Here is a 27,046-nt window from a genome sequence, read left to right as displayed (position 1 = left end):
TCATAGTACTTATTATTTCTTTTCAAATATAAATTTGCTCTTTGTACTTTTTGTACATCTACTAGCTCCTGCCAAATTTTCTTATTCTTTGTAGGTACACCATTAACCAGAATAACTAATGGTTCAGTTTCCAAACTATCTGCATCAATTGTTTCAATATTTTTTTTCAAATCTAATGGCAAATAGACAACTCTTCCTTTTAAACCTCTTTGTAAATCTAAAGGAGGTAATTTACCTGTTTTGGGCTCCATACGAACTCTAGTCTGAAACGGATGGACACATTGAATGAGTATAGACTAATACGTATTTAAATCACTAAGTTCTGCAGGAATATCAACCAATTCTAAATTATTATGTACAGCTCTAGCTGGCATTTTATTTTCTTCTAACTTGTTATAACAGTATTTACAAATACGCTGATCTTCACCCAAATCAAAACAATTTTCCAGAAACAAATATGTAGCAAAATCCTTCCACTCATAAATATTTTCTTTTTCACTTTTTTTATAGAGATCAACATTCCTTGTTTGAGTTTTGTAATGGCTTCTCCGGCAACAAATACAAGTAATATTTGGTCTTTCATTAGAGATGATAGTACATTTTGTCATTTGATCTTCAAATTTTTTACTAACAGTGGGTTCTACATTCTCTTCCACATTTTCGTCAATAACTGTGTCATTTCCTGCACTTTCTTGCTCTGGACCAAAGTAACAAAACTCAATATCCTCACAAACCTTCTTCACATCTGATACAGATCCACGGAACAGAGCACTATTCAACTCATTTAACTTTAGTGCTGGACTTTTAGCAAAATACAATCTTCTCACAAACTTTCTCATTTCAGTATGATGAACTGCCAGCATCCTAAAATGGTGAAAAACACTTTGACAAACTTTCCTAGAAAGACAAGCCAGAGAATGTCCTTGCAAACCAGTATTCTTTCTCACTCTGCATGGATCTAGTCTTTGAAGCACGTTAATCTTCTGTTTAACACTTTTTTTACTATATTCTCTTAGAAAGTCACGTAATTTATCAATAGATTCTTGTCGTACAGTACAAATACTACTACAATTCCAAGTGTACACTGGGGCTTTAGGACGGTTTCCCATAACCTCATCAGCTAACACTTCTTCCTCATTTCTTGGAACCATTTTCTCCTTTTCCATTACACAACCATCCTTAACTTCATAAGCTCGACCACTGGTGTCAACTGCATGCAGCAAACTATTACTTTGAGGACAACTCTCTTCATTAAAAAATGGTTCAGTACTTGAACTATGCTTCCATTCTCCTAAGAACACTTTACAAAAGCTATTTTTTTTCACTACTCTTTTCCTTTTGCTTTTTGACTTCATTACATTGACTATTTTATCTAATGTACGGATCCTATTCAAAATGAAAATGAATAGTTTTCTTTTTAATTCCAAAGCCTTTGCAACAATTGATTCAATATGTTTCTTCTTCTTATAAAATGTTGCTTTCTTCCTATATTTTTTCACATCCTGTAGCAAATTGAACATCACTCTTCTCTGAAACATTTTTCTACGAATGTTTTGAAATTCTGTTTTTCTTTTTAAGTCATTCTTGCCTGCTTCTGATTGTACATTAGCATTTAGTATTTTCTTTCTATTGTATTGTTGTTTTCTACTTGAAACACTATTTGCAGTGGATATATTTTTTAAATTTTTTCTATGTTTGAACATATTTTTAAAAAAATCCTTAGTCTGCTTACCAGAAGACTTTTTCTTTTTTCCAACATGAGGTTCTTCAACTAATTTGTGTTGTCCAGTTGTCTTCAAATATAGATGTTTTTGCTGTTCTTTTCTCTTTCTTGATTTTATAGGCATGTTTAATTTATTTCAGTGTTGTTCACCAATACCTAAAAGAAACTAAAAAAAAAATACCTTTATGTAATTTAAATATATTACTATATTTTTTTTGCGCTTTTCAAATCCTATCATATGAGCTGCCCCTTTCCTACGAGTGCAAGTCTTACAGAACAAGAGCAACACAAATTAAATCTCTCACAACAATTCCTGTGTGCACACAGACTCATGGTGTGATTCTAGGCAGAAAACGATATTTCATTGGCAATTTCAAAGCACATTTACTACTGTGGTAGAGCAAGTGATAATTACTGTAACAGCCTGACACATTTTCCTTATAGTTTAGAGAGGCAGAAAAGAGAACATGTCCTAACAGCTACTTGAGACCATGAGCATGTGGAACCTGGGTGAGTGATTAGACTAGAGCAAAGGAAATGAGCCTTGGTGATGTTGAATATGTTAGTGTTACACACTGCTATCTGAAATACCACACAGTGCTGAATAGTAAGCATGGGAGTGCAGGAGAAGCACCTGGCTGTGTGCTAAGAGTGTGTTTCTGGAGAATGTGTATTGTCAGGTGCAAGAGAGATCTCCATGGACACTTGCACAACTGCATGAAGACTGCATAGATGTATGTAAGAGCACATGTGGTAAGGGTTAATTGGGCTTTTGAACATGTAGGAACTACCTCACCCATTGCAGGAGTGGAAGGAAAATCTACCCTGTTGTTTTCAAATGTGTTAGCATTTGCCTCGCATCTGTGAGATAGTGATTTCTGCTGAATGCTAACCATCACAGTTCAAGAAAACAAGCTGCCCTTTTCCTACGAGTGCAAGTCTTACAGAACTAGAGCAACACAAATTAAATCTCTGACAACAATACCTGTGTGCACACAGACTCATGGTGTGATTCTAGGCACAACACAGTATTCCTGGGTGATACCAGTACACCCACCTTAACTTATGGTGAAGACATACTCCATAATATCTTACAAGTTCAAGGCAGTTAAATATCTTCCAAAACATAAAATGTAAAACACAACTTTAAAAGAAGAAACAAATTTCTATTATTTATATAAAAATACACCACATACATCCCCTCTCAAATTCATAACTCACCTTTAAAAGTAGTTAGTTGAGAAAGAAATGTGGCACTCACACAGCAGATTATCAGAGCCAGAATCTCTGAGCTGTACACCTCTCACCAGAACCAGTAATGAGTGATGTAATATGTGACGTCATCAGCAGTGCATTGCGTGCGCGTGAGTTATAGTTAGCTGAACTAACTATAACGGGGGAATTTCAATGGTTTTGTACGAGTGAAAAGTCCAGCTAACTATAACGCCCCTGAAACCTATGGTTTTTTCAGTGAATATCTAAGGTTTTTTAAATGCTAATTTCTAACTATAACGTGCCTGAAACCTATGGTTTTTTCAGTGAATTTCAAAGGTTTTTGAAATGCTAATTTCTAACTATGCCTACAGAGATAGGGCATGTGAAGAAAAAAGAAAAAATGAACGGAAAGAAAAAAAGAAATGCAGAAAGAAGCAACAGAAGTCCTCAAAGACGAAGAAAAGTGCAGGAAGAAGGATAACATGCAGAAAGAACAAACAGAAGAGCAGAAAGAAGCCTTGTTGCAAAATCATCCTGTACCCTCAACTTTTTCAGATGGATACTGGTGGTAACTGAGTCTGACTAACCAGTCCTAGAGCCAGTGCTATGTTAAAAGGCACTTAGAATACAGTGAAAACACCCACATACACTAGGCAACACTATGCGTTGGGGTCCCCCTGTGATTAGCATGACCTCCTCTGTAAGCCCCTAGTATATAATAGGGCAGGGGGATTAAAACTACCTCTTAAAATGCGCCACAGGGCGTGTTTGCACACGTCACCTCAGGCCCCGTCCCCTCCCTTCCCCACTGTGTAAACACGCCCTGTGGCCGTTTTAAGTTGGGAGATTAAGTCCCCTTCAATCCTGAGGGTCCCTAGGGTCCAACTAGCCCACTAGGTACCCCCAGTAAGCGCCACAGAGCTGCATTGCAGAGAGATGTAAAAAGGGGCATGGCCTAGACCACCTCTCTGCAACGCAGCGCAGTGGCGCTTACTGGAAGCACCTGGTGGGCTAGTTAGCCCCCAGGGGCCCTCAGGATTGAAGGAGAATTATATCTCCAACTTAAAACGTGCCTTAGGGCGTGTTTGCACACGTCACCTCAGCCCCTGTCCCCTCCCCACTGTGTAAACACGTCCTGTGGCCGTTTTAAGTTGGGAGATTAAGTCCCCTTGATTCCTGAGGGTCCCTAGGGGCAAAATAACCCACTAGGTACGTCCACTAAGCGTCATTGCAGAGAGGTGTAAAAAGGGGCATGGACTGCACCACCTCTCTGCAACGCAGTGCAGTGGTGCTTACTGGAAGCACCTGGTGGGCTAGTTGGCTCCCAGGGTCCCTCAGGATTGAAAGGGAATTATTTCCCCAACTTAAAACGCGCCACAGGGCGTGTTTGCACACGTCACCTCAGGACCCGTCCCCTCCCTTCACCACTGTGTAAACGCGACCTGTGGCCGTTCTAGGTTGAGAGATTAAGTCCACTTGAATCCTAAGGGTCCCTAGGGTCAAACTAGCCCACTAGGTACCTCCAGTAAGTGCCACAGAGCTGCGTTGCAGAGAGGTGTAAAAAGGGGCATGGCCTCAGAACACCTGTCTGCACCGCAGCTCCCTGGCGCATACTGGAGATAGCTGTTGGGCTAGTTGGCCCTCAGGGACCCTCAGTATTGAAGGGGAATTAATTCCCCAACTTACAACTCGATAGGGGGCGCATTTGCAGAGTGCTGCAAGGAGGGGGCGTGGCCTCCGGCGCGATGCTGGTCTTTTATTTATTGTATTTTTTTAAGAAGGGGGGCTGTGTGGCCCCCCTTCTTTTTCTAATTTATTGGCCCTGGGGACCCCATCCCCCAGGGCCTGCCTCCTAATATTTTTTTTCTAAAAACAATTTTGGGAAGTGGGCCGCGTGGCCCCCTCCCAAGGTCTTAATCAGCCACAGGGACCCCAACCCCCGGGGCATGGCCTTTTTTTAAAAAAATTCTTTAGGAGGGGGGCTGTGTTGCCCATCTCCTCAGGTCAATTATGGCTCCGGGGACCCCAACCCCCGGGGCTGGCCATTGTTTTTTAATATTTAAAAATATGTATATTTATAGAAACACCTAGGACATGCTGGACAAACCGTACGTACCTATCACCATGATGATTTGCATGATATTCATTAAAAGGTGACTATGCATACAATGAATCCACGTGGAATGTATTTACACCGCTAGTGAAGCTCTGACGTGTCTGACGCCCTACCGTGCCTAATCCCGGCGCCCCTGCCGGTGGGTACTCTCCAAGTAGACACCCTTGTCGTTTATTTATACAAACATGGGTAGCTATTGACGGGCTCATTTAATACATATGCACACCAAGCCATTCAAAGGGGATTCGACAAAAATTCAACCAAAACTATGCAAGAAACCCCCCTAACGTTTAATAAAACACACATCCACCGCCGGATGTGTAATACTTTTTATTTTACTCTCTTGAAAGGAGACGAACCTCACTTGAGAGTCACAGCGCCCTCCTGGCTGAGTCCAATGCTGTGTTACACCCACCAGTGCCCGCCGAGTGCCACACACCTCTGTGTTGTATTCCACCAGCTAGTGCGTATGCTATGACACTCTCTAGCCCATGTACACTGTAACACCACCCCGTGAATATGTCATACCACACTTGCCTTCGCACGGGTTATATTGCCCCATCTAACGTGCCTTCCTCGATGCCTATGTTATAACGCACAGCGCTATGCCATACATATTACAATCTGGGATCCATATCTTTGTCACAGTGCATATGCAATGTTACACTCCCCAGCACATATTTTATATTACAACTTTAGAGACTAGTTAGGTTACACAACACTGCCCTGTGCATATTACACTCCAAGGCGCATATCGCATAGGACGCGCTAGTGCCTGTGCTATCTCGCGCTCTCCAATGAATCTGTCATTGCGCACAACGTATTGCATATTATATTTCACGCCCGGTTCATCTTATATCACACTTTTTGGTGCTTAGTTTATACCATACACTATATCTAGTTTTCATTTTCAATCGTGCTCTCAAGACTATGTTCTATATAACACTGCGTTCACCTACCCTTTTCACGGGCATTACATTTTGCGACGGGGGTGGAGGGTCAGGGGGTGTTTCAGCCAAGTGAGCCCAGAGTCACAGTCACAAACGTCCTCTTCTTCCTGAATAAAAGTGAAATTATGCTGCATACTTGTTCATATTTTAAGTAGTTCGCACAGACACACATTTTAAAAACAATAAAGTTCCTAATAGCCACCTTCTCTGAACAGTTAGCTTGCTGCCCCATCCCCCTCCTCCCTAACCTCTGTTGTCTGAATCCATGGACTAGCCTCTTCCCTCCTGCCATGCATGGTCTGATGTGCTGCCACTGCCCTCCATTTAGCATGATGTACCAGTCCACTCCTCCAGCCCTCCATTGCCCAATTCTATGACCCATCATTGACCTCCTGCTTAGCCTCTGTGCTTAGCTTGCTGCCCCTATTCTCCTTCCCCCTGCCCTCCGATGTCTTTGTACATGCCCCTGCTCCATCCTTTTTGCCCACCATGTTCCATGGACCTGCCACTCCTATCTACTCTGAGTGTTCTGTTGAGCTGCCACTCCCGTCCCACCTGCCTAGCATTGTCAGATAACTGTAACCTGTCCCTGCCACCTCCACCTTGCCTGTCCACATGCCATGCCCCTATCCCCTTCCTCCTGTCCTCCATGGTCCATTTTACTGCCACACCCTTCTGCCATCCCTGGTCTGTTGTGCTGCAACTGCTCCTCCTGCCTGCCCCATGCGATCTGTTGTGAGTTCCCTTCCCCTGAACTCTCTTGTCTGTGCCCAGGTCCTGACCCTGCCTTCTATCCTCCATGGTCCTTTGTGCATGCCGCTGCACCCTCCTTCTTGCCCATCATAGCCATTGTGCTGCCACTAACCCTCCCGCTTGCCATGCATGGTCGTCTGTGCTGCCATGGCCCCTCCCACCTTCCCTGTATGGTCAGCTAGCTGCCCCTGACCCCCACCCACCTTCCCTCCATGGTCTGTGTGTATGCCATCATAGTCTCACTGTTGCTCTCCAAGGTGTGTCTTCCTTCTAGTGCCCATCCTGCCTGACCTCCATGGTCATCTTGCTGCTCCTGCATACCCCTATTCCCTCCCTCCTGGCTTCTGTTCCATTGTAATGCCCCTGATCCATCCCTCCTGTCCTTTATCGTCTGTTATGCTGCTGCTTTCTCTCCTGTCTGTCCATTATGTTCAGCTAGCTACCATTGCCTCTTCCCCTCTGATCTCTGTTGTCCATGTGCATGGTCCTGTCCCCTCCCTATTGCTTTCTATGGATTGTTGTGCTGCACTCCCGTCCCGCATGCCCTGTGTGGTGTATTGTGCTGCTGCAAACCCTGATGCCTGCCCTGCAGGGTCAGTTTGGTGCACCTCTCCATGTCTCTCCTGTCCTCTGTTATCCAAGTCCATGTCCCTACTCCAATTCCTCCTGCCTTCCATGATCCAATGTACCATACTTGCGAACATTTTAAACTTGGTAAGGGAGATTTTGAAAAAAAACTGGGGTATTGATTTTCCCCTTTGAGTTACATTGAAAAAGAGGAGATTGTAGACAGGAGACAGATCAAATAAAGCCCATTTGAGCTTAAAAACATTAGACGTTTCCTGGCAGAATCGGGTCTGTTGGCATGTATGGTTGTACTACCACTGCCTCTTCCTTCTGCCCACAATGGTCTATTATATTGCCACAGCCTCTCTTGCCAGTCCTGTATTGTTGGTTTGATGCCCCTTCCCCCCTTTCCACTGCCCTCCATAGTCTGTTGTGCTGCCACGGCCCTTCCTGCCTGCCCAGTGTGGTCAAATTGTTGCCTCTGCACCCTCCTACCTTCCTTCAATTTTCAGAGTCTGTGCCCCTGGCCTCTGCCTCTCAACAGTATCCTAATGAACAACTAGATTGCTAACATTCTATATTTATTACAAAAGTGTGGAACGCCTGACGTCATCTTTATGTAATCAAAACTGTAATACCTAGAGCATTTCCTTTAGAAATTACATCAATGAGAGGGTCTTATTTGCATCAAAATTATGGTTAGTGCTCTAAAAAACAAAAATGAGGACATATTTTCTGAGTTTTCAAATAGCGACAAAGCACTTTTAAATTATTTGTTATCTTTATGGTTTTTTTATCCAGTTGACCACTTGATTAAATATTGCACTTAGGGGAGAGGATGTGGTGTTATTTCCAGAGCTGCAGACATTGCAACTGGGGAACCAGGTTGGAGTTTCTGCTTCAGCTCGACATTCTGTGATTCTGGTCAAATCACTTAATCTCCCCATGTCTACAACCAAAATGAATTTGTTCTTGTGTGATGTCACCAATGCTCATGTAAAGCACTCCAATACCTGACAAGTCGGCACTATATAGAACAGCAAAAACACAAAACATAAGTGTTTTGCACACTTCTGTCATTGGGCTATACTTGGGCTACATCTGGGTGATATTTGGGCTACATTTGGGCTCTGTTGTCTCTGGTGGCCATCTTGGGAGATTTATTTGTTATGAGGTTTCCTAATTTCCTCATTTACTGCAGTCTCCTCAGTAGGAAATGCTTTCAGTTTTTTACTTTGATTCCATCAAGAAGGTATTCAGATATGTCACACATTTGCCATAAATTCTGAATGTTAGTACTCTAGTTGCTCATTAGATCACTGTAGTAAAGCTACTGCTCACCACGGAAGTCTGCTGCTGGTATTAAAAGTGCAGTTTCAGTCTGCATGTCAGAAGTTTTTAATGAAATAGAAGAGGATTTGAGAAGTCACTCAAAATGTGCCCTAATTTTTCTTTCTTCAGCACTAATCATAATTTCTATGGCAAAATTAACCCCCTTATTGTGTTCCTTTTTAAATTAAATGTTTTAAGTGTTACCAGTTTATTCCAATCAAGATGGCTTCAGGTGTGCCATACTTTTGTCATAAGTTAGACAGTAAGCGCTCTAGTTCTTAAGAACACTCTAGGACATTCTGCTATTGGGCTATACTTGGGCTACATCTGGGTGATATTTGGGCTACATTTGGGCTCTTTTGTCTCTGGTGGCCAGACTTATTTGTTATGAAGTTTCCTAATTTCCTCATTTACTACATTCTCCTCAGTAGGAAATACTTTCCGTTTTTTACTTTGGTTCCATCAAGAAGGCATTCAGATGTGTCACACATTTGCCATAAATTCTGAATGGTAGCACTCTAGTTCCTCATTAGATCTCTGTAGTAAAGCTACTGCTCACCAGGAAAGTCTGCTGCTGGTATTCAAAGTGCATGTTTAAGTCTACATGTCAGAATTTGTTAATGAAATAGAAGAGGATTTGAGAAGTCAAAATGTGCCCTAATTTTTCTTTCTGCAGCACTAATCATAATTTCTATGGCAAAATGAACCCCCTCATTTTGTTCCTTTTCAAATTAAATATTTTAAGTGTTACCACTTTATTCCAATCAAGATGGCTTCAGGTGTGCCATACTTGTGTCATAAGTAAGACTGTTAACGCTCTAGTTGTTCTTTAAAACACTCTGGGACATACTGCCATTGGGCTATACTTGGGCTACATCTGGGTGATATTTGTGCTACATTTGGACTGTTAGCGCTCTAGTTGTTCTTTGGAACACTCTGGGAAGCTGCAGTAGAATACAAACGAATCAACTGACAGTCTCTGCCCTTGTTGGATGTACATGTTTTACTGAGAATGTCAGACTTCATTCTCATGACTGAGAAAGATAATGTGAATTTACAGAAAATATGCGCTTAGTTTAGCTTATAGATCACCTTCCAAACCTCGGTGGGAAAAGCATGACAAAATAGTTTTCTCTCAAACATGATTCATGATATCCCAGCAGAAGGCTTTTTCACGTGGTAAAATCACCTTAGAACATACCACAATTCCTAAAATGAGTATGGTACCATCAACAAATAATTTATAATGTAACTAAAGTCTTAAAACCTTCTATTAACTGCAATGCTTTTTAATGAGGTGCTATCATGTATATTGGTCCCAAGATGGCTGCCAACACTTCTTGGATGATGTGCTGACAGCCAATCAGATCTCACGATGAGATGTGTGGTTAGGCTCCGCCCAGATAAATATGTGATTTTACTTTTGATTTTCTCAGGACGGATTTACACCATTTACACCATTTAAGCAAAAGGCATGACTCTGAACCAAGGTCTACCTTTCTGCCAAATTTGGTTTAATTCCGTTCAGCAGTTCGGGCTGTAGCTTTTTTCTCAGCCCCCGCTACACGAATCATCCCGAGACTTTCAGGATAGGAGCGGACCGGAGCTGGTCAAAAGTTTTGAAAATTTCGCAAAGATTCGTCAACGGGCGCCAAAGTTATTCCAAATAGAATGTTGCGGATTTCCAATGGAAAATAGGTCCTAACTATAACTACCTACTGGCGACCGCCATATATATATATATATATTATCTACTGGCGGTCGCCAGTAGATAGTTATAGTTAGGACCTATTTTCCATAGGAAATCCGCAACATTCTATTTGGAATAACTTTGGCTCCGATTGACGAATCTTCGCGAAATTTTCAAAATTAAGGGTTCACTCGGGTTAGCTCCTGTCTTGAAAGTTTCGGGGTGATTCGTGAAGTGGGGGCCAAGAAAAAAGGGGGTCCCAAAATGCGCTTTCCCCATGTTAATTTCCATAGGAACTTTAGACAAAGCTACAGCCCGAACTGCTGAACGGAATTACACCAAATTTGGCAAAACGGTAGATCTTGTTCCCGAAAGTGTGCTTTTTTTAAAAAAAATGGTGTAAATCCATCCAGTAGTTGCTGAGAAATTCAAAAAATAAAAATATCGATATCTGAGCACCAAGGAGGATTTACGAACCTTCCGAGCACGAGCTTCATTCTGATTGGCTGCCAACACTCCAAACCAGAATGTGTTGCCAGCCATCTTGTGACTTGGTAAAACAGAGTCACAAGAAATCAGTTAAAACACGCATTTGCAATGTAATAGGTCTCGCATTTACGCGAGTTTGAGCTATTGACATTGCAATTACAATGCCCTTTAATGTTTTCGTTTTTAAAACATAAATAAAAGGCATTGTCATTTACAATACCAATAGCATAAACTTGCGTAAATGCGAGACCATTGCAAATGCTTGTTCCTAATTATTGGCTTCTCATCAAGCTAACAATTTGTTGTGTACCTCCTTTCTCACAGTATGCTTTTTATGGTAGCTTAACAATAATATAAAGTGTGTTTGGATGGGAAGGTGAGATATAACTGTTGATGAGCGGAACATTAACAGGACGTAAACCAACACTCGAAGTACAAAAATACTCAGCTCTTAATGTTACTGTGGTGATGCATGGCGCCGAGATCGACAAGCCTGCAGCATTTGGGCTGTGGTTGTGGGTTTTGCCAGCAGATCTGGCCCGTGGTGTGGGGTCGTTTTCACTCATGCCTCCTTGTGCCACCATCTCTAATCCCACCTCTCCGCCCAGCTATCATCCGCCCCCTGCTGCCATATCTTGCGCAGCCACGTGCTGCACTTCGCGGCTTCAACAGAGGAGTTCAGCTGAAAAGGAGTCTCATCAGGGCCCGGAGTCGTTACTGACTTCACAGCCCCCCTGCAGGGAGCGGGGAGAGTGAGGAGACGGAGGGTGGCCCGTGGCGATGAAAGGCGAGACAGGGGGATGGAAAGAGGCTTGTTCTGGAGAACAGTGAGGGCCTGCCCCGGGGGGGCAGAGAGAAAAAGGCTGGCACTGTTATCGGAAAAGCTCAAAAATAGAGGAGTGGGATGGGAATGAAATGCTGTGAAAGAGAGGTGTGGATGAGCACCGCAGGGGAGCTCAATGGGAGGCATATTCTAGGGGAGGATAGGATGTTTAAAGTACTCTCTATGGCCCGGTGTGAACCGCGGCATCTTGACAGACCTGCGTCTGCCCCTATTTCCGGGACAACAGCCCTGTGGCCTGCTGATGGGAAGGGACCCACTCCTCTCTACACCCACGTCACACCCTGGCCCCAACTCTGCCCCGTTCACAAGCAGGTACCCAAACGTTTCCAACCCCTGATAAACTGGTTTCTTGCAAGCCAATGCCATACGAATGGCAGATTGCAAGCAATACGATTGCCAGTTATCAGTAGCACTACGCATAGGTTTTACAGGTAAGAATTGTGGTTTCAGCAAAATCAAGTTTTTTGTTGTTTTTTTTTTTTTTTTTTTAAAGACAGTCTTAAAACCTGTACAATTAAAACCATGAATACAAAGTGTTCCAGCCCTCCCTCCCCAACCTTTTATAGGACCCTTTTTGGCCTCACTTCCTGACGCCATGGGCAATAAACTGGGTGGAGTGGGGTAGGGGGTGGAGTGGGCGCTCTCAACCTACGGCGGCCATTTAGGGGGTAAAATACTACAATCCTGTCTAGCAGGGGAGCACCAATGCAATGCAATTCCATTCTATGTCGACGAGCAGGAGATCTGGCCAACTACAGAGGGCGAAAGAGTGCATATTGGCGCTATGTGAAACAATAATGATGCTTAAAAGAAGCATCCCTGTCAAGATCACCTTGTATTTTCACCCTGACCGGGCAGTCTATGTGCAGGCAAAGAGGCGGAGTACCACCTGAGGAAACGTAGAAAGCAGCTGTGCTCTGTCCACCGGTTAGCGTCGGAGCGCATGCCCAATGGAATCCTGTTGTTTTTGAAACAGGGGTGAATTTATTACCTCTATCAATCTCACTCTCTCGCTGGTTAATTATCCATGGCACAGGAGACGTGGTCTGGTGGCTTGGTGTCCAGGAATAAAAACAGGATACCTGGTTTGAAATTCCAACTCCCCGCTTTGGTTAGAACAAGACCGGGAGCGAGCAGCAGCAGCAGCAGAAGTGTCATTTGACACGGCATGGCCTGAGGGAGTGGGAGGGGAGAAGTGCAGTCCTAGGGAGCTCGGGAGCGAGCAGTAGCCAACTGGCAGCCTGTGCGCCCCTGCTCAAGGAATGTGAGGTATGCAGCTGGCACCCGGCCGCGCTGCTGCTTGCTCCCGAGCTCCCTAGGCCAGGGGAGAGAGAAGGCAGGACATGCACCGGCATTGGCCAATTCCATGCTGTCTTTCTTAGAAAGACGCACGCAAATGCCAATTGCGTGTGATGAAAAAAAAAATTTGGGCCGAGTGGAATGTCCTTACTTGAAGCCTCACAGAGCAACGCATGCGCGCTGGCTCAGGCTAGACCTAAAAAGGATAAAAAACAAGAAAAGGGGGCAGGGTAGAAACACCCTGACCCCGTAGGCCTGCTCAGGGGCTCCCGTGCTTCATTTTCTATAAGCCCCCAGGTGAGCCAGGTCCCGGGGGCAATGTTTTATTGTTGTGTGGGGGCCCGCAGGGGCCCCTGCAGGCCAGGGGACCTCCACCTCCCCGGGGCATTTCTGATAATGCGCAGCGGGGCATGTGACCCCCACAACCCCAGGGACCGCCACCTCCCCAGGGCTTAATCAATTATGCGCTGGGGCACGCAGCCCCCCCTGCAGCACCGGGGACCACCACCTCCCCTGGGATTTTAATAAAATGTGTGGGGAGGCTACTGCCCTCTCATGCTGCCCTGGGGACCGCCACCTCTCCAGGTCATTCAGATATTTGGATGGGGGGCCTCGGGGCCACCCCCAACCCCAGCGACCACCACCTCCCGGGGCTATAAGAAATAGTGAGTGTGGGGGGTTCAGGCCCCTCCACAGTGCTCCGGGGACCACCACCTCCCCAGGGCTGTGCAAATGATGAGAGGTGGTCCGAGGCCACGCCCCTTTTTACACCACTCTGCAAACGCGCCTCTTGGCACACTGCTGGTGGGGCCATGAGGTCCTCTTGTGTCCTGATGACCTCAGGACTGAAGTGGACTTCATCCCCTGATCAGATAATGCCATTCTGCGCATTTGCTGAGTGGTGTAAAACGGGGCGTAGCCTTGGACCACTCTCAGCAATCCAGCTGTGTGTTGCTTACTGGAGGTAACAGGAGGGCTAGTTGGCCCACAGGGACCCTCAGGAGGCAAGAGGACTTCATCCCCCAACCAAGAGCACGCCAGGAGGCACGTTTGCAGAGTGGTGGACAAAGGGGACGTGGCCTGTGTCCACCTCTCAGCAATCCCACTGTGTGGGGCTTACTGGCGGTAACAGGTAGGCTAGTTGGCCCCTAAGGACCCACGCAGCAAAGGGGACTTTAATCCTCATCTAAGAGCATGCCAAGGAGTGCGTTTGCAGACTGGTGGACAAAGGGGGCGTGCCCTGCTATGAGAATTTACCAATGCTGCTGTGTGGGAGTTATTGGAAGTAATAGGAGGAGTATTTGGCCCCCAAGGTTGTCCTTGGGGGTTAACTATCCCTAATGTTACCTCCAGTAAGTCTCACACAGTGGGATTGCTAAGAGGTCTTCGGAGGCCATGCCCCCTTTCTCCACCACTCTGCAAACACGCCTTGTGGCACAATACTGGTTTGGGGATGAAGTCCTCTTTTCTCCTGAGGGACTTTGGGGGCCAAGAAGCCCTCCTGGTACCTCCTATGAGTCCTATGCAGTGGAGTTCCTGAGCGGTGGTCGGAGGCCCAGCCCCTTTTCTCCACCTCTCTGCAAACGCAACTACTAGTTAAAGAAGTGTTTGCAATGTAATATGTTTCGCATTTTCAAGAGTTAGAGCTATTGGCGTTGTAAATGTAAAAGTGTTTTAATAATGTTTCTTGGAGTGGAGTGAATGTACGTTGTGTGTAGTGGAATTATGTGGTATGTTGTGCAGTGAAATTATGGGGATAGAAAGTATGTGGTATTTAGTGTATAGGAATTATGTAGAGTGGGATTATGTGTTATGGAGAGTAATTGTGTGGTATGTGTTGTGGAGTGGTAACCTCAGGTTTAGTCTTCCTCGTTTCCATAGAAGCTAAACTATAAACTCAATGAGACAAAAAAAAGAAGGAACCACTGAGGAGCACTTCTGGACCTTGTCAGAGGTATGAGCAGGGCCACTGGAATTATGCATCTGTTTGGCGGCACCGACGTTTGCATAGTTATGCATTTTCTGCATTTGCCACATAATCCATCATCTGCTGCATAAAAAAAAACTTGTATCTAGCTCAAATGGCTCAAACGTTAGCCCAAAAATGCAGCAACAAGTGTTACAGCGTTGTGGAAGGCCCTTTGCAAACCTAGAATGGTCACCTGTTACTTATTGCTAAAAGTGGGAATTAAATTGGTACTAATGGTGTGCAAACCATTTTTGCTTCTTTCTGTGCCTCTCTTGCCTCTTTCTGCATTTCTGTTTTTCTTTCTGCACCTTTCTTTATTTTTCTGCACTTCTTTTGCCTCTTTCTGCTCATTTCTTCCACTTTTTGCACCTCTCTTGCCTCTTTCTTCACCTCTGTTGCCTCTTTTTGTACCTCACTTGCTTCTTTCTGTACCCTTCTTGCCTCTTTCCACACCCTTCTTCCCACACTGCTTTTGCCCTTTTTCTGCACCTATCCTGCCTGTTTCTGGACCTCGCGTGCCTCTTTCTGCACTTCTCTTGCCTCTTTCTGCACCTCTGTTGCTTCTTTTTGCACTTCTCTTGCCTCTTTCTGCACCCCTCTTGCCTCTTTCTGCACCTCTGTTGCTACAGTCTGCACCCCTCTTGCATCTTTCTGCACCCTTCTTCCCTCTTTGTGCAACTCTCTTGCCTCTTTCTACACCTGTCTTCCCTCTTTCTGCACCCCTCTTACCTCTTACTGCACTTCTGTCGGTTCTTTTGCACTTCTCTTGCTTCTTTCTGCACCTCTCTTGCAAATGTCTGCAAACCCTTGCCTCTTTATGCACCCCTCTTCCTACTTTCTGCACCTCTCTTGCCTCTGTGTGCACCCATGTTCCCTCGTTCTGCACCTCTTTTGCATGTTTCTGCAACTTTCTTGCCTCTTTCTGCACTTCTTTTGCCTCTTTCTGCACCTCTCTTGCTTCTTTCTGTACCACTGTTGTCTCTTTCTGCACTTGTCTTCCCTCTTTCTGCACCTCTCTTGGCTCTTTCTGCAGTTCTCTTGCCTCTTTCTGCACCTCACTTGCCTCTTTCTGCACCTCACTTGCCTCTTTCTACACTTCTCTTGCTTCTTTCTACACCTCTGTTGCTTCTTTCAGCAATTCATTTTCTCTTTCTGCACTGCTCTTGCTTGTTTCTGCACCTCTGTTGCCTCTTTCTGTACCTCACTTGCTTCTTTCTGCACCCCTCTTGGCTCTTTCTGCACCCATCTTCCCTCTTTTTGCATCTCCCTTGCCTCTTTCTGTACCCTGTTCCCTCTTTCTGCACCTTTCCTGCCTGTTTCTGCTCCTCTCTTGCCTCTTTCTGTATCCCTCTTGCCTCTTTGTGCACCTCTCCTACCTCTTTCTGCACCCTTATTGCCTTGTTTTGCACCTCTGTTGGTTCTTTCTGCACTACTCTTTCTTCTTTCTGCACCTCTTTTGCAAATTTCTGAATCCCTCATGCCTCTTTCTGCATACTTTTTCTCAATTTCTCCACCTCTCTTGCTTCTTTCTGCACTTCCCTTGCTTCTTTCTGCCCTTCTTTTGCTTCTTTCTGCACCCCTCTTGCCTCTTTCTGTACCCAGTTTGTCTATTTGTGCACCTCTCCTGCACCTCTCTTGCCTTTTTCTGCAGTTCTCGTGCCTCTTTCTGCACCTCATTTGCTTCTTTCTGCACCTTTCTTGCCTCTTTCTGTTCCTCTCTTGCCTCTTTCTGCATCTCTTTTGCATCTTTCTGCACCCTTCTTCCCTTTTTTGCATCCCTCTTGCCTCTTTCTGCACCTCTCCTTCCTCTTCCTGTACCTCTCTTGCCTTTTACTGCAGTTCTCTTGTCTCTTTCTGCACCTCTTTTGCTTCTTTCTATACTTTTCTTGCCTCTTTCTATACCCCTCTTGCATCTTTCTCCACCTCTTTCGCTTCTTTCTGCACTTTCCTTGCCTCTTCCTGTACCCCTCATGCATCTTTTTGCACCTCTTTTGCTTCTTTCTGCACTTTTCGTGCCTCTTTCTGTACCTCTCTTGCCTCTTTCTGCAGCTCTTTTGCTTCTTTCTGCACCCCTCTTGCCTCTTTCTGTACCCCTCTTGCCTCTTACTGCACTTCTGTCAGTTCTTTTGCACTTCGGTGGCTTCTTTCTGCACCTCTCTTGCAAATTTCTGCAAACCCTTGCCTCTTTCTGCACCCCTCTTCCTACTTTCTGCACCTCTCTTGCCTCTGTGTGCACCCTTGTTCCCTCGTTCTGTACCTCTTTTGCATGTTTCTGCAACTTTCCTGCCTCTTTCTGCACTTCTTTTGCTTCTTTCTGTACCTCTCTTGCTTCTTTCTGCACCCCTGTTGTCTCTTTCTGCACTTGTCTTCCCGCTTTCTGCACCTCTCTTGCTTCTTTCTGCACTTCTCTTGCTTCTTTCTGCAACTCTCTTGCTTTTTTATGCACCCCTTTTCCCTATTTTGCATCCCTCTTGGCTCTTTCTGCAGTTCTCTTGCCATTTTCTTCACCTCTCTTGCCTCTTTCTGCACCTCACTTGCCTCTTTCTGCACCTCACTTGCCTCTTTCTACACTTCTCTTGCTTCTTTCTACACCTCTGTTGCTTCTTTCAGCAATTCACTTTCTCTTTCTGCACTTCTCTTGCTTGTTTCTGCACCTCCGTTGCCTCTTTCTGCACCTCACTCGCTTCTTTATGCACCCCTCTTAGCTCTTTCTGTACCCCTCTTCCCTCTTTTTGCACATCCCTTGCCTCTTTCTGTACCCTGTTTCCTCTTTCTGCACTTCTTTTGCCTCTTTCTGCACCTCTCTTGCTTCTTTCTGCACCCCTGTTGTCTCTTTCTGCACTTAACTTCCCTCTTTCTGCACCTCTCTTGCTTCTTTTTGCACTTCTCTTGCTTCTTTCTGCAACTCTCTTGCTTTTTTATGCACCATTTTCCCTATTTTGCATCCCTCTTGGCTCTTTCTGCAGTTCTCTTGCCATTTTCTTCACCTCTCTTGCCTCTTTCTGCACCTCACTTGCTTCTTTCTGCACATCACTTGCCTCTTTCTACACTTCTCTTGCTTCTTTCTACACCTCTGTTGCTTCTTTCAGCAATTTACTTTCTCTTTCTGCACTTCTCTTGCTTGTTTCTGCACCTCCGTTGCCTCTTTCTGCACCTCACTTGCTTCTTTCTGCACCCCTCTTAGCTCTTTCTGCACCCCTCTTCCCTCTTTTTGTACCTCCCTTGCCTTTTTCTGTACCCTGTTCCCTCTTTCTGCACCTTTCCTGCCTGTTTCTGCACATCTCTTGCCTCTTCCTGTACCTCTGTTGCTTTTTCTGCACTTCTCTTGCCTCTTTCTGCACCATTCGTGCCTCTTTCGGTACATCTGTTGCTTCTTTCTGCACTTCTCTTCCTTCTATCAGCACCCCTCCTGCCTCTTTCTGTACCCCTCTTGCCTCTTTGTGCATCCTTCTTGCCTATTTCTGCAGTTCTCTTGCCATTTTCTGCACCTCACTTGCCTCTTTCTACACTTCTCTTGCTTCTTTCTCCACCTCTGTTGCTTCTTTCAGCAATTCTCTTGCCTCTTTCTGCACTTATCTTGCTTGTTTCTGCACCGCTCTTGTGTCTTTCTGCACCTCTGCTGCCTTTTTCTGCACCTCACTTGTTTCTTTCTGCACCCCTCTTGCCTCTTTCCGCACCCCTCTTCCCTCTTTCTGTACCTTTCCTGCCTGTTTCTACACCTCTCTTGCCTCTTTCTGTACCTCTGTTGCTTCTTTCTGCACTTCTGCTGCTCTTTCTGCACCGTTCGGGCTTCTTTCGGCACCTCTGTTGCTTCTTTCTGGACTTCCCTTCATTCTTTCTGCACTCCTCCTGTCTCTTTCTGTACCTCTCTTGCCTCTTTATATACCTCTCTTGCCTCTTTATGTACCTCTCCTACCGCTTTCTGTACCCCTCTTGCCTCTTTTTGCACCTCTGTTGCTCTGTTGGTTCTTTCTGCACTGCTCTTGCTTGTTTCTGCACCTCACATGCCTCTTGCTATACTTCTCTTGCTTGTTTCTGCACCTGTTGCATCTTTCTGCACCTCTGTTGCCTCTTTCTGCACCCCACGTGCTTGTAGCTCTATTGCCTCTTTCTGCATCCCTGTTCCCTCTTTCTGCACCTTTCTTGCCTCTTTCTGAACCTCTCTTGCCTCTTTCTGTACCTCTGTTGCTTCTTTCTGCACTTCTCTTCCTTCTTTCTGCACCCCTCCTGCCTCTTTCCTTACCCCTCTTGCCTCTTTGTGCACCTTTCCTACCTCATTCTACAACCCTGTTGCCTCTTTTTGCACCCCTGTTGGTTCTTTCTGCACTGCTCTTGCTTCTTTCTGCAACTCTTTTGCACATTTCTGCATTCCTCATGCCTCTTTCTTCCCTATTTCTCCTCCTCTCTTGCTTCTTTCTGCACTTCTCGTTTCTTTCTGAACTGCTCTTGGCTCTTTCTGCACCTCTCGGAAATTTCTGTTTCTCTCTTACCTCTTTCTGTACCCCTGTTCCCTCTTTCTGCCCCTTTCTTGCCTGATTCTGCACCTGTCGCCTCTTTCGGCCCCTCTGTTGTTTTTTCTGCACTTCTCTTGCTTCTTTCTCTACCCCTCTTGCCTCTTTCTGTACCCCTTTGGCCTCTTTGTGCACCTCTCCTGCCTCTTTCGGCACCTCTCTTGCCTTTTCCTGCAGTTCTCTTGCAGCTTTCTGCACCTCTGTTGTTTCTTTCTGCACTTCTCTTGCTTCTTTCTATACCTCTCTTGTTTCTTTCTGCACCCCACTTGCTTCTTTCTGCACCCTTCTTCCCTCTTTGTGCACCTCTCTTGTCTCTTTGTGTACCTCTCTTGCCTCCTTCTGCACCTCTGTTGTTTCTTACTGCATTGCTCTTGCTTCTTTTTGCACCTCTCTTGCCTCTTTCGCCCCTCTGTTGTTTTTTTCTGCACTTCTCTTGCTTCTTTCTCTACCTCTCTTGCATCTTTCTGCACCCCTCTTGCCTCCTTCTGCACCTCTGTTGTTTCTTACTGCCCTGCTCTTGCTTCTTTCTGCACCTCTCTTGCCTCTTTGGGCCCCTCTGTTGTTTTGTTCTGCACTTCTCTTGCTTTTTTCTCCACCCCTTGCCTCTTTCTGTACCCCTTTAGCCTCTTTCCGCATCTCTTTTGCTTGTTTCTGCTCTTCTTTTGCCTATTTCTGTACTCCTCTTGCCTCCTTCAGCACCTCTGTTGTTTCTTACTGCACTGTTCTTGGTTCTTTCTGCACCTCTCTTGCTAATTTATGTACCCCTCTGGCCTTTGTTTGGCACCCCTTCTCTCTTTCTGCACCCCTGTTCCCTCTTTCTGCACTGCTTCTGTCTGTTTCTGCACCTATGCTGCCTCTTTCTGAACTTCTCTTGCCTCTTTCTGCACCTCTGTTGCTTCTTACTGCACCTCTCTTGCCTCTTTCTGCACCCCTCCTCCCTCTCTTTCTGCACCTCGGTTGCTTCTTTCTGTACATCTCTGGCTTCTTTCTACAACTCTCTTGCTTCTTTCTGCACCTCTCTTGCCTCTTTCTGCACCCTTATTCCCTCTTTCTGCACCTCTCTTGCCCCTTTCTGCACATCTCTTGCCTCTTTCTGCACACACAGGGCAACTTTTGAACTGACCTCAGGCTCAGCAGTGGACACATGCAAGTGCAGATAAGAGCTTTTGGCCTCTAAACTGCCATGCCCTACTATATGCTAGGGACATAGAGGTCGTTTTAATCCCCATGCCCTATTATGGACTAGGGCCTTACAGGGGATGTCATGCCAATCACAGGGGTACCCCAACCCATAGTGTACTCTAGTGTATGTAGGTGTTTTGACTGTATTCTAAGTGTCTTTCAACATAGCACTGGTTCCGGGCCTGGTTAGGCAGAGCCCAGGGTCAGTCAGAGCAAGTTATCACTAGTACCAGTCAGCAAAATGTTGGGGGGGCCCAGGGCACAGGGTGACTTTGCAACAAGACTCTTTCTGCACCTCTGTTGGTTCTTTCTGCATATCTCTTGCTTCTTTCTGCATCTTTCTTCCTCTTTTTGGACTTCTGGTGCCTCTTTCTGCATTTCTCTTGCTTCTTTCTTTGGCTTTCTTCTTCTTTCTGCACATGTCCTACCTCTGTAGGCATAGTTAGAAATTAGCATTTAAAAAACCTTAGAAATTCACAGAAAAAAACATCGGTTTCAGGGACGTTATAGTTAGAAATTAGCATTTAAAAAACCTTTGAAATTCACTAAAAAAAACATAGGTTTCAGGGACTTCCCTGAAACCTATGTTTTTTTCAGTCCCTGAAACCTATGGTCTTTTCAATATATATATGTATATATATATATATATATATATATTCACTGAAAAAACCATGGGTTTCTGTAACAAGGAGAGCGGGGAGGATTGTCGGCACGGGGCTGAGTGGTGGGAGGCTCGGGATTTCACGGGCCCTATGTTTTGTAATCCACAGGAAGACGCATGGACAGCTTCAGGAACTGAGGATCCGACTACAGCAGACGCCTTCCCCTTTAACTGGGATGAGCTCTCGGACTACCCCACCCACTCTGATGACACCCTGGGGCCGCAGCCAATAAAATACGACCAAGAACAGTTGGGGGTGTGTATGAACACCGGAGCGGGAGACCTGGAGAAGGAAAGACGTGAGAAGGAGTTTGGAGAAGGAGATCGAGAAAGAGGAGAACGAGGATGCCTTGAAGACAGAGGACGGAGGTCAAGAGGAGAGAAGCCGGAGACAGGAGGACTCCGCAACCACGTATCGCCGAGCCGCGCCCACGGAGGAGCGTGGCTATCCCAGGTACGTGACCGTTTCACGGGCTGGGTCGGGAGGCGGGAGAAGGCGGAAAGTTAAGCTAACGCCACTCGCCGACTCGTTTGTCTCTGCACTATTCCCTTCCTCACTCGCACTGGTCCCATTGCACAGCGGCCGTAGCCTAAAGCGCACCTGAGCACCAGAGTGTTGTCCTCACTTCCCCTTCCCCGTGTGAGAATAACGAGAACTTGTTTTCTGACCGCCACCTTTGCTTCTGTCTTTCTTTTGGGTCGCCGGCACATCGGAGTCCTCTACGCCGCCACACCTGCCCGAAGGACGGAACATCACAAGGGAAAGACCCCGGCGCCATTCTACCTCGACGGAAAGCAGAGATTCGTTTACCTATAGACTCAATTCCCCATACTCGTTGGTAACAATCTGGCTGCGCCCACTAAACGGGACTTTATCAAAATAAAACCTTCTCTGACGAGACGTAGAGTCTTGAGTCATTCATCTCACCCGCTCACAGTTTCACACACGTTATAGTTAGGAATTAGCATTTAAAAAACCTTAGAAATTCAATGAAAAAACCAAAGGTTTCACACATGTTATAGTTAGCTGGACATTTCACTCGTAAAAAAACAATGAAATTCCCCCGTTATAGTTAGTTCAGCTAACTATAACTCGCGCGCCCGCAATGCACTACTGATGACGTCACATATTACATCACTCATGACATGGTCACTGACATCACTCATGACATCACTGATGACATCTCTAAAAAAGACGCGCGCATGCGCAAAACAGGCACGCCCATGCGCGCGTCTTTTTTACGCGCATGCGTACTTTTGCCGTAAGCGCTCCGTAACGTACGCGCACGGTGGGTCATGTGATCAAGAAACACAACTTTTGATTGGTTGAAACTACTTTCAGTTCTAGAACTCTCCTACACCACACCCATTCCCCTCATTCCTGCTTGTGATCCCTTAGGAGAAGGAGCTGAGTTGTCTTTGTGATACGATGGCAGAACAGCAGAACTCTTCTGAGAGTGAGGCTAGCAGCACTACCTTGAGGCAGAGAAGGAGGAAACAAAAGAGCTCTTTCATATGGGAGTATTTTTCTTTTCCAGAGGGCAAGAAAAAGGTAAATGCACCCTTAGTGACTTGTAAGCTTTGTGGCTGTGTACTTTCAAGAGGGAATCCCAACAAGAAGTATTCCTTCGGGAATCACACCATGTTGAGACACCTTCAAGATGTACACGGTAGGACACATGCTCGACATACTGAAGGTAACCCTTCAGTAAGTCAACCAAGCACATCCACAGCAGCTCAGCCTGGCCCATCATCTGCAGGGCCGAGTCCATCTTCGGTAGGTCAGCTGAGCCCTTCATCTGTGGGGGGAGCATCTCCTTTTTCTCGTCCTCTGGAAACCAACCATCGGTTTGCGAGGGTTTTAATTCGGTGCGCCACTTGTCATGATCTAATTTGTCATAGGGAGACCAGTGTTGCCCTAGTGAACAATTTAATAGATCAGCACATTTGTCGTACCGACTAATATTCCCATTCTTTCTTTCCTCTGTCCCTGCATGAACACAACGGCTCTTTTAAGAGCCAACCTTACCTATTAACTTTTTTTAATATATTTTTTAAAACTTTTTTTTTTTTTTTTTTACCGTACGCGTACGGTACGCGTAATTTTTTTTAAATTTTTTTTAAAAACACTAAAAATCAATTATCACATTACAAGGTCCTTGAGAGACTACAATGATAAACTGAAAATGTGATTGTGGAGAAGTGGAAAAAAGGGACCATGAAATTTTTGACTTACCATACCCACTCAAAAAATTATTTATTAATTAAAATTTTATTTTTATTGCTTTAAAAATGGTTCAAGTTTTCGAAAATTAGTGATGCTGAATGTATTTGCATTAGTTTGCAAATTTGAAACCACACTTACTACTCTTTTTTTAGGCAAGTGATAAATACTTTTACAGTCTGACACATTTTAAATCCACTTTTCAGATTCTTAAAAAAGCACATGTCCAAACAACATTTTCAGACCAGCAACATGTGTAACCTGGGTGACTGAGTACACTCCAGCAAGAGCAACCAGCCTTAGTGATGCTGAATGTATTTGCATTACTGACTGCAACCTCAAACCCCACTCGGTTGTGAATACTGTGCATGATTCCACAGGATAAGCAGCTGGCTGTGTGCTAAGAGTCTGCTTCTGCATAAAAAAATAGCTCCCCCTTTCCTACTAATGCAAATGTAAAATGACCAGAGCAATACGCAATAAATCTCTGCCTGTAATTCCTATTTGCACACAGAGTCATGTTTTCATATTAGTCAAAACACGAAATTTCAAAGCACACTTACTACTCTTTTTTTTGGCAAGTGATAAGTACTTTTACAGTCTGACACATTATGAATCCACTTTTCAGATTCTTAAAAAACAACATGTCCAAACAACATTTTCAGACCAGCAACATGTGTAACCTGGGTGACTGACTACACTCCAGCAAGGGCAACCAGCCTTAGTGATGCTGAATGTATTTGCATTACTGACTGAAACCTCAAACCCCACTCGGTTGTGAATACTATGCATGATTCCACAGGATATGCAGCTGGCTGTGTGCTAAGAGTCCGCTTCTGCAGAAAAAAATACCTCCCCCTTTCCATCTAATGCAAATGTAAAATCACCAGAGCAATACCAAACAGCTTTCTGAGACCAACAACATGTGTAGCCTGGGTGACTGACTACACTCCAGCAAGGGCAACCAGCCTTACTGATGCTGAATGTATTTGCATTACTGAGTGCAACCTCAAACCCTTAAAGTATTCCTTATTTATACCAGTACACCTTAATTTATCGTGAAAACATAGTCCATATTATTTTACATGTTCCTCACATTTAAATTTCTCCCAAAACAGAAAATGATAAACACAACTTCAACAAAACGAATTCCAATTCTATTATTAATTTCTTAATTTACCATATACATCCCCTCTCAAACTCTAAACTCACCTTTAACATTAGTTAGTTGTGAAAGAAATGTGGCACTCAAACAGCAGATTATCAGAGCCAGGATCTCTGTTCTGTACACCTCTCTCCTCTCAGCAGAACCAGATAATGGCAAACTTTCCCTCTCTTTTTCCACACATATACATGTAAGTTTCAAATCTCAGTGCTTCCCCCTTTTTTTCAAATGTTATCACACATTTCTATTGGTTGAAAACCAACCCTTTTCCAAAAGCACCCTTCCCCCAACTTGACTTCTGCCTAGTACCCTTCCCCCAACTTGACTTCTGCCTGCTACCATAGCAACAGCTCTTGAAACACTGCTGTGCAGAGTTAGGTCAGAAGTTCACCAAACAATGTTTCATTTCCAAAGAGCAGGAGTGCTTGACTAACAGCAAATCCATAGTACTGTTCTTTGGTAACACATTTTTCTGTACCAATACAAAACATGCTTCTATAAATTTACACATACAGCCCAGTTTTTATTCTAGAATGGTATGAAACAGCCAATCAGTTTAAAAAGAAAAAATATGTATGCCTCCATTTCCAAACTGTCTTTCATTTCTTTTTACCATTCTACTGAATTACACCTCCTGAGTGCATCCAGTTCTCCTTTGAAGATGTTCACAGTGTGGATTGTAGGGCACAGCTATGTCTTCTGGAGTGAAACGTATGCAGAGAAAACAGGTATGGTGAGAGACCTTGCTTTGCCAAATGTAGACATTAAATGGATTGGTCAGAGAGGGTTAAAGTGGCACCAATTGATGCCATTGGTGAAATCCTTCATGCAAATCCAACACCCTGACCTCATAATAGTGCACTGTGGTGGCAATGACCTAGGCACTTTGACTGGGGTAGGTCTGGAAATGCTTATGAAGGAGACCTTTGCACAACTGTTTTCACTTTTCCCTAAAACTGCCTTTGTGTTTTCTAACATATGCCAAAGGCAAAAATGGAACTGGTCCAATCATTTCTGTCCACAGATTGACAAAGCAAGAAAGCACGTCAACAAATAGAAAAAATAAATAAAAAAAGAAATAAAATTCAGATTTAAGTGTTTAGATATTAGGGGGCTCTAAAAAGAGCCGTTGTGTTTATGAAGTGATTTTTTAGTGGTACCTACAAGTAAGTACCGATGCAGAGTCTAAGGTTCAAGAGGAAGACTCTGTTCCCTTCATCATTGAAGTGCACACCATCTCCTCTATAAATGTCTTGCATGTCGTAACGCAAGTTCTTGTGGTAAATGGAACCCATACCATAGTCTCGGAGGAAAGCAGAAACAGATTTTTTTTTTTTTTTGAAACCGTTTATTACAAATCTCAAGAATATACAGGTATGGGCCTACAACCTTCCGGCCGGCCGCTAAGATGACAGGAGCATATGACATACGTTCATAAAACACTTGGTGTTGCAGAGGAGCGTATTCAGGAGGTATCAATGCCGTGGGCCATATCAGTCAGACCCCACAATACGGTTTCATTTTATACAAACAACAAGAAAAAACCACACCCACAAGGCAACCCGCAATCGACAGTAGCAGCACGTGCTCCCCGAATGGGGGACCCCAAGTAGCCACAGGAGTCTAAAGAGGGGAATGGGAACAGAGCAAGGACTGGGGGAACCCTGTGCCCGGGGCTGGGGGAAGGAGTCAGCTAAGGGGACGGGGCTGGTGAAGCAGCAGGCAGCAGTGGTGGCGCGCAGATACCCCCACGATAGGCGTTCCAGGGGCCCCATACCTTCACCCATGTCCCAGGCTTACCCCTCGCCACATACACCACCTTTTCTCGAAACATGCACCAGTCCATGTGTTCTTTCCAGGCCGACACCGCCGGGGGCTTCTGGGATCCCCACAGTTGAACAATATCACGCTTAGCTACCATATATCCCAGAGTCACCCACCACAGCTGCGAAGCCGAGTAATCAGTTGGTTCCCACACATTCAACAGGCACCTCCTCGCTTCAGGCAGCAGCGCGACACGAGTAACCACTCGCAGGACCTCGTGCACACCACGCCAAAATCGCTCCACCTTCGGACATTCCCACAAAATATGCAGAAAGGTCGCCAAAGCACCACACCCACGCTTACACAGCCCATCATCAGCATAGCCCATACGCAGAAGCCTTGGCCCCGTCATGTAGACCCGGTGGAGTATCTTAAGCTGGACGAAGCGAAGGCGAGCCGGTATGGCCACCTCCTTCGGAGAGGCCACCGCGGAGGTCCAGTCCTCGTCGTCCAACTCCAGCCCATCGGCAACCCAAGCCTCTCGGAGGCCAGTTAGCAAGCCCGAGCGGTCATTGATCAGCTTTTTGTAAAT

The sequence above is a fragment of the Triturus cristatus genome, chromosome 10, assembly GCF_964204655.1.
Source record: "Triturus cristatus chromosome 10, aTriCri1.1, whole genome shotgun sequence".
Lineage (NCBI taxonomy): Eukaryota > Metazoa > Chordata > Amphibia > Caudata > Salamandridae > Triturus > Triturus cristatus.
This window is presented reverse-complemented; position numbering follows the sequence as displayed.